Here is a 13738-nt window from a genome sequence, read left to right as displayed (position 1 = left end):
AAGTGCTTCTAGACACCCTGCAACAATATTTTTTCTCTAAAAGTTAACCTATTGAATACTGTCACACCCGATTTTGAATGCAAAACCGAATGCATTGCATATATGTGCCGGGATCTGTTCTCACACATATGTTGACATAAAAGTGAATACATCAAAGACAATGTTCAAAACGTAAGCAAAAGACTAAATAACTTTATTACACTCCGATAGATTGACACGAAGGTCTTTAGTCGTTCCAATGATAAAACCTATACGAGCTCTGCAACAACGGCTTCTTCCACAGGCACTTGACTAGTGAACGCAAGCCTAGAACTTCTCAAAATTGCTAAAGTGATCCACTTCCACGTTCTCTTCTGAAGAGCAGTTTAGGTAAGGGTGAGTACTCTTATGGTTGGCACTCAACAAGTGGGGGAAAGCTGCGAGGCCATCAAGAGAGGCTAATAGGCTCATAGCTGTTAGCACTTTTAGTTGATAATATTTTATTAGCAAGCATCTATTAACTAAGTATAAGTTTATACCAACCCAATTAAGCATAAAGGAAACAACAACATAACAAAAACCCAAGGAACCATAAATTAAATTATTCTTTAAGTTAGATTATTATGTGAGAGTCCAAACCGCTCATAACCGTGAGCATGGCTGATATATCAGTCTTCACTCTGTAGAGGTTGCACACTTTATCAATAAGTGGTGTCTCTCTTGATGCCCGATGTAGCTAGCCTCTTAAACACTTCCAAGGTGAGTGACAGGGATCCACTATGAAGCCTTTACAAAGACAAGCAGAAAACTAGATAGTCCGCTAGAGTTTCAGTAGCGGTGTGGTTCATAATCCTCCCTAATGGTCAATACTTTAGCAAAGGCTACTACCCCAAGAGGATCGGGCCATACCCCAACACTGACCCCCTCCTTACCCTTTCGGTAAGACCATTAGTTAACCACATGTCTAATTAATCGGCTAAGGTTAGAGCCATGTGACAATTATGGTTGTACTATTTTCTTGTTGGTTCTCCATGTTCCATTTAAACAGAAATGATCTTGCATTTATCCAAGTATAACAACAAATAAAGTCATGATTAACATTTCTCAAAAGTTTATGACATCACCGTTCCCAAAGTTAAGCGACTAAGCATTTCTACCCAACAAAAGATTAAACCCTGTGTTCAAGGCTTGGTTGAAAAGACTAGGTAAATCCTTAATAGGTATCCTATCATGTTTATGCAATACAACAATAAAGTAAAGTGAATTTATCATGTTATTATTGGGACAAAATAGAATATGCAGGGGGAGAAGGCCACTTGCCTTCCTTGTCAAATTGTTGTGTCTCTTCCCTGAACTGCTGCTCTTGAACTTCCTCAAACGATGCATCATTTACACGATCACACAAGCAAAACATACAACAAATAAGAAATAGCACAACAAACAGTGCAAACAGAGCAAGATAAGGTGATAAAGCTATAGAGCATGATGCAAGGATTGCATGAGGCAGGAATCGATGAAAACGGGCGAGAAACGCTAAAGATATGACTAAAACATGGTTTTAGGGACTATTTGTGAGAGATTTAAACTTCCAAGGGCTAGACTGAAAGAAACCAAGGGCTAGAACCTAATTAAACCTAAAACACAGGGGTTAGAGTTGCAAAAAGAGAGGGATGGATGGCGGGTTCAAAAACTAGAAAGAATAGGGGTCAAAACAGAAGAAAAAAGATTGTTTTGTAAATACTTTTTTTACTGCAGCTGATGGTGGGTTGATTTTAGGGAAATTGAGGGGCCTTTTTGCAAAACTGACAAGGTTGATCGGTATGGGCTTTGTTTACCTGGGATTGACTCCGGTCTAGATCCAATCTAGACCGTCGGATCCCTATCGGGTGGCTCTTTGCGGTGGCGGAGCTTGCCGGCATTGGCGATTTCGGGCTAGGAAGGCTCGGTTTCGCACGGGATTTGGCTGAGGAGGGAGCTAAGGCGATGGGGAACTTGATGGTGAGGTCAAGTGGACGGTGAGGGGCGGAACGAGAGCTCCGGTGAGCAATTGCCGGCGCATGAAGGCAAGGGGCGGAGAGGGGGAAAGGGCCCGGGAATTTCATCACCATACAGGGAAGCTCCAGTGGCGGTTGCGATTGACAAGGGCACGACAGAGTGGCAGGTCCACGGTGAGCCCGAGCAGACAAAGGCAACGGTGCGAGCTAGAGCGTGGAGAGGAAGAGCACGGCACGGTAGGGAGGAGAGAGTAGAGTAGGGAGCACAGCGAGGCTCGATGCCTTTTATAGGGCGAGGGAGGGAGAGGAGAGGCCGGCAGGGGAAGGGGCAGTGACGCTCGATGGCGGCCGGCCATGAAGGCCTTGATGGCGGCTGCTGTTTGTGGCGGCGGGAAGAGGGAAGGCGAGGGTGTGATGGTGGCCATAAAGAGCATTGAAGATGGCGGTGGGCGCAGAGGGGAGGGAGGTGAGCGCGTGCAGGAGATGGGTGGCCGGCGGGCGTGCGACGCGGTGGGGAAGACGGATGACTGGAGGTGGAAGACGCAGCTGATAGGTGGGGCCCACCTATCAGTGGCCGGTGAGAGAGAGAGAAGGGAGAGGCTGGATCGGGCCGGTGTGGGTGAGTTGGGCCAGGCGGCTTTAGGCCGAGTGCAGGAGAGAAGGGGAGAAGAAAAAAAGAGAGAGGTGGGTTGGGCTGGAGAGAGGGGGGGGGAGAGAGAAGTGGGCCAGTTGAACCTTTTCTTTCTTTTTTTTCCTATTTGGGTGTTACACTTACCACATGCTAAAACCATACATGTTTGAAGGCTAGGTTTTCAAATGCACTTATGTGCCAATTTATAGCTAATTTTATACATGTTTCTTAGACATACTCGGTGCAGTACCACCTATTTCAACATGTACATCTTTAAACCATCTAAAAGGATTGATCACATACGTCACATGTAACTTAAACTTCGGAACGACTATATATCATCAAAATAAGAAACTTTAGGAGAGGAAAATGATATCACTATAACCATACTTTCTTGGGTCAGTAGCATGCATGTTGGTAACCCTTCTAATTGTTCAAGTAGTTAGAAATAAAATGGACATCAACTTAAGTCTTTTCTTCTAAATGTTCAAGCAGCCGACTTGTAGATGCCTCCCTCAGCCATCGTGGACGCCCTCATAGATGGAACTCCAGTTGAGGTCATCAGCATTCACCTCCAGCTTCACTTCTTCTTCTTATTGTTGTTGCTGCTACTGTTGTTGTTATTATTATTCTTGACTCTTGCTGCCATTGCTAGCAGCGTCATCCATTGTTCCACCAGGCCATCATCATCCTTTGGCATCTTCATCATCCGGACATGAGGCAATGGGAGTGCCATCCTTAGTAGACCTAGGCGACGATGATAGTTTGTTGTTGTTTGGCGAGGATGTTACTAAAGAATTAGTACTTGTTCAGCAGATCTAGTGCCAGTGTTGCGGTTGGCCTCGTCTGGTGGTCACCTAGCCATGGGCAAAGCCAGCCTAAAATAATACCCATGTCAACTCTAATAAACACCGGGATCAAAGATTACTTATCTTAGGGATGAACAATAAACTAACCTAACGAATTAGCTGATTCCATTGAGGTCAGCTAACCCGACAATAAGGTTAGTTGACCCGATAATAAATGCTTAGCTCATGCCTACCCTATGTGGACGGGTGATGTGAGGTGGCTATTGTCCATATATCTTGTTGCCTTATGGATGGGGCGTTCTTGAAAATATTGAGTTTAGCCATTTAAAAATTATTGTCGATTAATTATGGTGACTAGAAGCAAAAGGGAAAATATTGAAATAATTCTTATAAAATGTTGAACCAATTTTAAAAAAAATCAATGAAAAAACTCAAATAGAACTAAACTGATCAGAGGGAAAAGGAAAATAAAAACTTAAAGGAAGAAAAATAGAAAAATAAACATCGTTGTAATTATTGTGGGCCCCGCAGGGGTCGAGGTGTTGGGCCGTTGGACATGAAAGCATACACGTGTAGAAAGGAATACGAGTGGAGTGTGGCACAGTGGCGTAAGGCTAATCCCAGTGCAAGTTTTATAGTGGTTTTATGTGCACTAAATAAGTGATACGTTAGTATTTGTGATATATGGCAAGATAATTATGAAGAAAGAGAGGGAAAGAGTTTCATCAGGATGAAACTATGTATACACCGTTTCCAAGACTATGAAATTTGTTGAAACTTGCGTTGGAGGCTATAGAGTTTCATTTTATGCAATTGCGTCCGATCACATGCATCAGGATTACATAATATAGCTAGTCTATGAAATCGTAAAATGAAACTTTGCATTAGGGATCTTGTTTCATTCTCGAATAAGATATGGAACTCTATAAAATCATGCAATAAAATCATATACTGGAAATAGCCTAATGGCGCAAGCCCAATAGCCCATATTGCCGATGCCCGAAAATCCAAACTGATTTCAGGAATTCGGATTCATTTCCTTTTTTTTTTAGGCAGGATTCATTTCCTTGGTCCCCGAATGTTCCGAGATACCCGACATGGCCCGAGGCGCCAGCAGTATTTAGCCCATTCCAGCCCTACCCCCAGTCCGGCAACCCCCCAAACCCAGCCCAGCCAACACCCGCCGCCCGGAAACCTACACATCTTCTTAAAGATATTTTGTTACATGTCTTCCACTGTTTAACCTCCTTGCAGATTAAAATAAACGGATAGGATAAAACAAGGTGGGTAGCAGCAGCGTGCGCGGAACGGACGGGAGCCGAGCAGGCTGGCAGATGAAGTAGACACGTGTTGCAGCATGAATGGCGGGATGTGGGTGGAAAGGTAATCTAGTTCCTAACCTCAAATGACCTTTTCTCTTAAACCATAAATCCGATTTAGAATCCGTTTGAACCTGAATATTTTTCGGAATTAATGTAACAAAACAAGATCCAATATGTTATTTTATTTTTTATTTTAAAAATTTAACATTTCAATATACTATCTCAACATTTTGAATAGATCATTTCAACAGATGTAGTATTCTATTTCAACATTTATTCTAAAAATGTTGAATTAGTTTATCCAAAGTGTAGAATTAGTCTTTTCAGAATGTTGAATCAACTCAAAAAAATGTTGAAGTCTTGAAGATGGTATTACAAGAATTAGAATAGAAAGATAAAAAGAAACCAAAAAAGAAGCAAAGCATCGTGCTCATGGTTGAGCCTTCCAGCATTGACGCTGGGCAGAAAAAAAGAACCAGAGGACCGACAACTTTTTGTAGAAGAAGGGTTGGATTTTATTATCATAGTATTTTTACATCCATCTCCTTAAACAGGGCACCCCTGATAAAAGAAAGAATTACATAAAAGTCCAAAGCAGGAGCACCCAGCGATCCTCGCCGCCGCCGACCGTAGCTGCCGCAGGCCGAGCCTTCTCCATCTCCCGCAATGAAGAAGAACCCAGGATGAAACTCACGGCCGGAACCCGAATCGACGAAAAGATCTTCAAAGCCCATCAGTAGCACACTAGAAGCATGCCATTTATCCGTTGAACGTTCCGGACGGTCCTTCCATTCACCAGGCTTAGTCGCCGGAACCCTCATCGGCACCACCCAGTTGACAAGTAGCAATCCCGCAAGGAGAACTGAAGAACACCAGCTCGAACATACGAGCAGGTGGAGAACAAACCTCACAAAGCAGTCACAGACGACAACAAGGCCATCTGAACCACTTCGGAGGGACAAAACAATCCCCCGACCTCCAGCAGCCAGATCGGTGGTTGCAAGCCCAGCGATACCGCAGACACCTTGGACACATCCGGCGCAGATAAGCTCACGGCGGAATCGAGCACCGACGCAGAAGAAAACATCAAAGAAAGTATCGTCAATGCTGAACCATCCGCATAAAACACCTTCATGTCCAAGACGCCCCACATGCACCGCCAAACTCCGATCACCACCAACATAGTCACCAGAAAAACCATGAAGGAAGCAAAAGATTCCCAACGAAGAGGTACAGATCTGCCGCCTCTGCTTCTTTTCCTCCCCTCCAGATCAGAGGACAAGTTCATTTAAGGGGCCTTGTGGATGCTCGATGTAGCTGGGGTCAGGGCAATCCGCTGCTGTGATTTAGGGTTTTAATGGAATGTGAGTTTCGAACTATGTCCTTATTATACAATCCAGGTAGTAGTAATATGTAGCAGGAATTTTCTAATCAAAAGGTCGTATTGAATCGGCCTTCAGAAATTTAGATCCCTTGTGGACTGCTGGGCAATACAAAAGTTGGCACTTAAGGTCAAGCAGCGGCGATCAAGTACCCTAGGTACTTAGGTACTATACCTTTTCAGTGATTTACCAAGCCTATATATGTCTCTTTACTTTCAGGAAGAAGGTTATCGGCTTGGACGTGATAGACTATAGGATCTACTACTGCATTGATTAGACTAGGAAAATCTCTTTGCGATGACTTAATCGGGTAAAGCAGAGGCAAATAGAGAGAGGATAGGAGCACGGCAATACCTTCGTGCCCTTGGGCAGAAGCGGATGCCGACGTGCCCGCCATGGTGGTGTGGCGCGGGGAGCTCGGGGTGGTCCGGCCATATACGTACGCACTCGCGGTGGTCGAGGTCGAGGTCGCGTCCACGGTGTCGGGGTCGAAGCAGAGAGCCTTGAAGGTTGCCGGAGTGGAGCTTCCCGCCGCTTACCGCGCACGACTAGATCGGTTAGGGTTGACTGTGGGTGGGGTGGCGGCGGCCGGTGAACTTCGTGTCTCGTGCCGCTGGCCCCCACCTCTTTTTTATAGCGCGGCGCGACGGGGGCCCACCAGCTAGGGTACGGCTGGGACGCCCCCGATCAGGGCGCGGAGTGAGGTGGGTCATCAGGCCCGTTGGGATCCGATGGCCCAGAGAGAGATCAATTCCAACAGTCTCCCCCTTGATCTCACCCTGTACTATTCTTTTACTTTTACCTTTTCGCGTTTCGTCATAGATTTGTATATAGAGCATGCCTCATCGTCACGATCAGCTGTCGATGGATTTAGCAGCTATAATTCACGCTTCCATTCAGAAACGGATTCTTTATCCTTTTGGGCCATTGTAGTCCGAAGATCACAGGCTATCCCTTAGCCCCATGCCGGCTACGTATTCCTTGAACACGTTGGGTGGTAAGCCTTTCGTTAGCGGATCCGCAAGCATTTTCACTGTGCTTATATGCTCAAGATTTATGATCTGATCTCGGACTTTATCTTTCACAACATAATACTTTATATCTATGTGTTTGGCAGCACCACTTGTCTTGTTGTTGTGAGAATACATTACTGCGGGCTCGTTATCGCAGTACAACTGTAATGGTTTAGATATATTATCAACCATTCTCAGACCGGGTACGAACTTCTTTAGCCAGTTCACCTGCCCCGTAGCCTCATAACACGCAACAAACTCGGCATACATTGTGGACGATGCAGTGACGGTTTGTTTGCAACTTTTCCACGATATTGCTCCCCCGGCCAGGGTGAACACATATCCTGACGTGAATTTTCTGTCATCTCCTGCGTAATCGGAATCTGAGTATCCTACGATACGCAGAGATTCTGTTTTCCTGTACGTTAACATGAGGCCTTTTGTTCCTTGCAAATAGCGCTGAACTTTCTTTACCAATTTCCAATGTTCTGGTCCTGGATTACTCTGGAATCTGCCAAGCAACCCGGTAACGTAAGCTATGTCAGGGCGTGTGCACACTTGTGCGTACTGGAGGCTTCCCACAGCTGAAGCATATGGTACCATTTTCATTTGGTCGACCTCATATTGAGTTTTGGGGCATTGAAATTCCCCATATCTGTCGCCCTTAACTATAGGTGCAGGTGAGGCACTGCATTTGTGCATGTTGAATTTCTTTAGTACCTTTTCTATATATGTCTTTTGCGACAGTCCTAATACCCCTTTCAATCTGTCTCGGTGAATCTCGATTCCTAGGACGAATCTTGCTTCACCGAGGTCTTTCATCTCGAAATGCGAGGATAAAAACTTTTTCGTTTCTAGCAGCAGACTTACATCACTACTTGCCAGTAGAATGTCGTCCACATACAAAATTAGGAAGACGTACTTTCCATTTTTGAATTTTGCGTAAACGCAATTGTCCTTGACATTTTCTTTAAACCCGAATTCTTTTATTGTCTTATCAAACTTCAAGTACCACTGTCTTGAAGCTTGCTTTAGCCCATAAATCGATTTCCTCATACGGCATCCCAATTTTTCTTTACCTTCCACGACAAAACCTTTCGGCTGTGCCATGTAGACGGTTTCATCTAGATCCCCGTTCAGGAATGCTGTCTTCACATCCATCTGATGTAATTCTAGATCGTAATGAGCTACAAGAGCCATTATGATTCTGAAAGAATCTTTACAAGAGACTGGGGAAAATGTCTCGTTGTAATCAATTCCTTCTCTTTGTGTGTATCCTTTAGCCACGAGTCGTGCTTTAAATTTATCTATATTCTCTTGAGAGTCATATTTGGTTTTGTAGACCCATTTGCAGCCTACTGTTTTGGCTCCTTTAGGAATCTCCTCTAGGTCCCACACTTTGTTGTTACTCATCGATTTTATTTCGTCTTCCATAGCGTCAAGCCATTTCGACGAATGTTCACTTCTCATGGCTTCTTCAAATGAAGTGGGATCATCTTCCATTTGAATTTCTTCGCTATTATAGACTTCATAGTCGTTAGAAATAGCGTGCTTCCTTATTCTTTGAGGTCTCCCGTGAGCCTGAGCCTGCGGTGCCTCATCTATTTGGGGCTGCTGGTGCTCCTCTTCTTGTGCGGCAATTGGCTCGTCAGGAGCCTGATGAATGGGTTCCTCTTCCTCATTCATCGTCACCACAGAAGGAGCCATCACAGGTGTCGGCATCGGAGTGACTTGCACTGGCGGTGCAGACACAGCGGGCAGCGGGAAAAAGGATTCCTGAATCACAGGATTGGGTATATACACCCGCTTCTCCTCAAGATCAATTTTCCTTGCTGTGCCGCTCCCCCGGATCATTTGATCCTCAAGGAAAACTGCATGTCTTGTTTCTACAAATTTCGTGGATCTGTCTGGGCAGTAGAAACGAAAACCCTTTGACCTTTCTGGATAGCCAATAAAATGACAAGATACCGTTCTGGAATCTAGTTTTGCAATGGTCGGGTTAAATACTTTTGCCTCAGCAGGACTCCCCCACACCCGCAGGTGATTCAGTGAGGGCACTCTTCCTGTCCACATTTCGTACGGCGTTTTCGGCACCGATTTACTTGGAACTCTGTTGAGAATGTGAATGGCGGTTTTTAGTGCCTCCATCCATAAACTCACTGGCAACGTAGAGTAACTGACCATGCTTCGCACCATGTCCATTAGGGTGCGATTGCGTCTTTCAGCCACTCCGTTCTGCTGAGGCTCGCCCGGCATCGAGTACTGGGCTACTATGCCTTGTTCCATCAGGAACTTCGCAAAAGGTCCTGAAACTTGACCATATTGGGTATGTCGACCGTAGTATTCCCCTCCACGATCGGATCTTACGATTTTAATCTTTAAATCGTGTTGATTCTCTACTTCGGCTTTGAATATTTTAAATTTATCCAAAGCCTCCGATCTTTCTTTAATTGGATAAATGTATCCATAACGGGAATAATCGTCTGTGAATGTTATGAATGAATCATAACCATCCACACTCTTTACATTAAACGGACCACAGATATCTATGTGAATTATTTCTAATACACCTGTGCTCCTCTTAGCATTTTTCTTTATTTTCTTTACGAATTTTCCTTTTATGCATTCAATGCATTGCTCTAAGTCAGAGAACTCTAATGGAGGAAGAATGTCATTTTTAATTAATCTTTCTATTCTCCCCCTCGAAATATGGCCTAAACGACAGTGCCATAATTTCGACGACGTATCTTGAGTTCTCTTACGTTTTCTATTTGCGAGTGTAGACGAGGATACATTCGCACTGTTATCGCATACGGAATTAACACTTTCGCGTAACGATATCAAATAAAGATCATTCTTTCTGAATGCAGTGGAAATTACTGTATCATTACATTCGATCAAGCATTTCCCATCTCCAAATAGACAAGAATAACCATCTGTGTCCAGGCGAGACACACTAATTAAGTTTCTGTGTAAAGAAGGAACAAATAAAACATCTCTAAGTACAATAATGAAGCCAGTGTCGAGTTCCAAATGAACGTCTCCTACTGCTTCAACGTCTGCCTGATCTCCATTTGCCACTCTAACTTGCTTTTCGCTTCTTTGAGTGGTTCTCGTCGAATGGAATCCCTGTAAAGAATTTGCAACATGAACAGTTGCTCCTGAATCAATCCACCAAGTAGATTTTGAATATTCTATATACAAGGATTCATTTACAAATGAAATAACATTCTCACCTCTCTTTTCCATGATCATCTTTAAGTATTTGTGATAGTTCTTCTTGTAGTGACCCCTCTCTTTGCAGTAGAAACACTGATCTTTATCTACTAGAGCCTGTCCCTGCTGCGGTCTGTGTTGTTGAGAGTTTTTGCCTTTAGAGGAGGAAGAAAAATTACCCTTGAAATTGGTATTTTTCTTGTTGTTTACATAATTTAAAGATCCGCCAGTGGTGGATCTTATTCTTTCCTCCTCCTAAACACACATTGCAATGGTCTTTTCAATGTCCCAAGTCTGCGGTTGGGTGTTGTAATTGACAACAAACGTGTCAAACTCTTTTGGCAACGAAGCAAAAACCAGATGGACAATGTGATCCTCCTTGAAGGCAAGGTCCAATGACTTAAGGTTGTTGTTCTGATTGACCATGCGATGAATGTGTTCTCTAATGCCACCGCCAGTGTATCTTTCTGAAACCAGTTGTTTGATCAACTGGGTTGCATAAGTCTTTGAAGAACCAGTGTATTGGTTCTTTAATTTTTCAAGATATTCTATGACGGTGGCACAATCTGGGATTGAGCCCATAATTGCAGGCTCAATCGTGTTCTTTACCACTGCCAAACACTTCTTGTTGGCAGGAAACCATTTTGCATACAGCCTCTCATAATCTGCTCTTGCTTTCTTATAAGCAAGCTCTGTTTGCTTCCAAGAAGCATCTGTGTCTGTGTCCTCTCTCTCAGGGAGCACAGGCTCTGTAGGAGTTGGTGTAGCTAGGACCCAATCCAATTCACCCATGATGAAATAGAGATCCAGCTTTCTGTACCATTCATTGTAGTTATCTCCCTTTAATATTGGAATATCGTTGATGGAAAACATCATTGATACTCCTCCTGAAAACATTCATGAGTGGTGAAAACATTAAATTAGAGTCAAATAAATTGTTGCATATGTATAAATACGACGTTGGTCATAAATTAAAATATGCAATATCCTTGTGTATCAAAACTAAAACACCGTTGGGCAGAATTAGAATCAATACATAAAAATTATCTATTAAAATTGAGGCATAAACTCTGTTTGTATGAAATCTAGAATACCGTTGGGCATAAATAGAAATAATACATGAAAAATATCTATAAAAGGTAATTCAGTAAAAGATGCAATATTGTCACTTGTTAACGTTGGTCAAAAAGATAACAATATTACGACTCAGAAAAATATCTATTTGCCTTGAAAAATTTAAATTATTCCGTTGGTTCAAATTTAAATTTCAAGACGAGTAACCATTAAAGCACATGAAACTATGTAATCTTTGCAGCGGAAAAACTGTAATTCTATCAAAAATATGTCGAAATTTATCTTTTATAAACATTGCATCAAAGTTCATTCAAGTTTGAATTTGAAATGTATCAAATTCAATCAAATTCTATTGGAAAAGTGATTCTGGAAATTGAAAAATGATGCACAGCTCTTTCTTTTGCAACCAGCCCAGCCGGCCCATTCCCCGTGCGGCGGCCCAGCGGCAACAGCAGCCCGTGCGCGCGCGCGGCCTGCTAAGGCCCGGCCCGCCTTCCCTCGCGCACGGCCGCGCAGGCGCTCGCGCGTCCGGGCGAGAAAACCTGGGCCCGGGCCGCGCTTTCCCTTCCCCGCCTGGGCCTAAAGAAGCCCACACACGCGTGGGACGATGGCTGCCGTTGGATCGAGATCAACGGACGCGCGTGGATTTCGGTGGATCAAAAACACACGGCGCAGCCCCTCCCCCGAAACCCTAGATCATTCGCTCTCTCTCCCCGACGCCTCCTTCTTCTCCACTCACCCGAGCGAGAGCAAGGCGACCGGCGGAGCGGCACCACGGCGAGCCCCCTCGCCGGCGCGCGCGTCCACCGCAAGGTGGGCGCGTCGCCGTCGAGCGGCTTCTCCGTGGTGCCCTGATCTGGCACGCGCAGTGGCACGGCAGTGGCACGCACGGCCTCTGTCCGCGCGAGGTCCAAGTGCTCGCGGGATCTGGTCGGCGTACCGGCGTCCCGCGCACGCCGACGGTGGGCGGCGCAAGGTGGACCAGGTAAGTGATCCTTGGATGGTCGCCCCTTTCTGTGTGAGATCTAGGGTTAGGGTTAGGGTTTCGCGGGTTTTGCACTGGGTTTTCTCTGGGATCTTTTCTGGGGTTCTTTTCTACTTCATTTTCCAATGCTAATCAACGCAAATAGCTAGGACAACTGATACCAATGATAGACTATAGGATCTACTACTGCATTGATTAGACTAGGAAAATCTCTTTGCGATGACTTAATCGGGTAAAGCAGAGGCAAATAGAGAGAGGAGAGGAGCACAGCAATACCTTCGTGCCCTTGGGTAGAAGCGGATGCCGACGTGCCCGCCATGGTGGTGTGGCGCGGGGAGCTCGGGGTGGTCCGGCCATAGACGTACGCACTCGCGGTGGTCGAGGTCGAGGTCGCGTCCACGGTGTCGGGGTCGAAGCAGAGAGCCTTGAAGGTTGCCGGAGTGGAGCTTCCCGCCGCTTACCGCGCACGACTAGATCGGTTAGGGTTGACTGTGGGTGGGGTGGCGGCGGCCGGTGAACTTCGTGTCTCGTGCCGCTGGCCCCCACCTCCTTTTTATAGCGCGGCGCGACGGGGGCCCACCAGCTAGGGTACGCCTGGGACGCCCCCGATCAGGGCGCGGAGTGAGGTGGGTCATCGGGCCCGTTGGGATCCAATGGCCCAGAGAGAGATCAATTCCAACAGGACGATCTCCTACTTGATTACTTTGAAACTGGTAAGGACAAGCTCAAAGCTAAGGCTACCAAATCTAATCATCGCCCCAGAGGATATGGTTCAGATGACGAAAACACGGATGTTAGGGAGAACGAGATTACGTTTTGCAAGTTATTTGAGGACTGTGGGGAAAAGATAATCGTCTGACCACATCAAGTTGGAGTACTACCAATTCCTCTTTAAATTTGAAGTTGATGTTTCTTCTTCTCCAATCTGCATGCCAAAGGGTTGGATGCTACAGATGATGTACCTCCATGGGTTCAACAAATTTTTGGCTGCCAGGTCCAATGACCATACCACTATTCTGTTTGTTTGCTCTCAGACCTCCAGATAGTTTCCTTCTTTATTTTGGACCACTAAATTATCCTTGCAGAAAGCCCCCTCAAACCTTAGCGATATGGGCGTGGAAGCTTGTCAACTTTTGCAATCATTCTGTGTGAGTGAGCATCTAGGTTTTGATCTAGAGATACAACAAGGTTTGTTTTTGTCCCAGTGTGTACTGTTCTGATTTTTAACTAAAGTCTATTGTACATTCACAGTGTTTGAATTGGCTGAACTTTTTTTCTCTATCTGCGCCACTATGGTTCTATCGTAGTATTCCTTAATGTATCTGTTAGTTCA

General features: G+C 45.0%; 1 pseudogene; it reads left to right on the top strand.

Annotated features, from left to right (window-relative positions):
• The window catches only part of LOC112875647, a 28622-nt pseudogene that overhangs the window by 10507 nt on the left and 4377 nt on the right, over positions 1-13738 (top strand).

The sequence above is a fragment of the Panicum hallii genome, chromosome 9 (genome assembly GCF_002211085.1).
Source record: "Panicum hallii strain FIL2 chromosome 9, PHallii_v3.1, whole genome shotgun sequence".
Taxonomy (NCBI): domain Eukaryota; kingdom Viridiplantae; phylum Streptophyta; class Magnoliopsida; order Poales; family Poaceae; genus Panicum; species Panicum hallii.
This window is presented reverse-complemented; position numbering and strand designations above follow the sequence as displayed.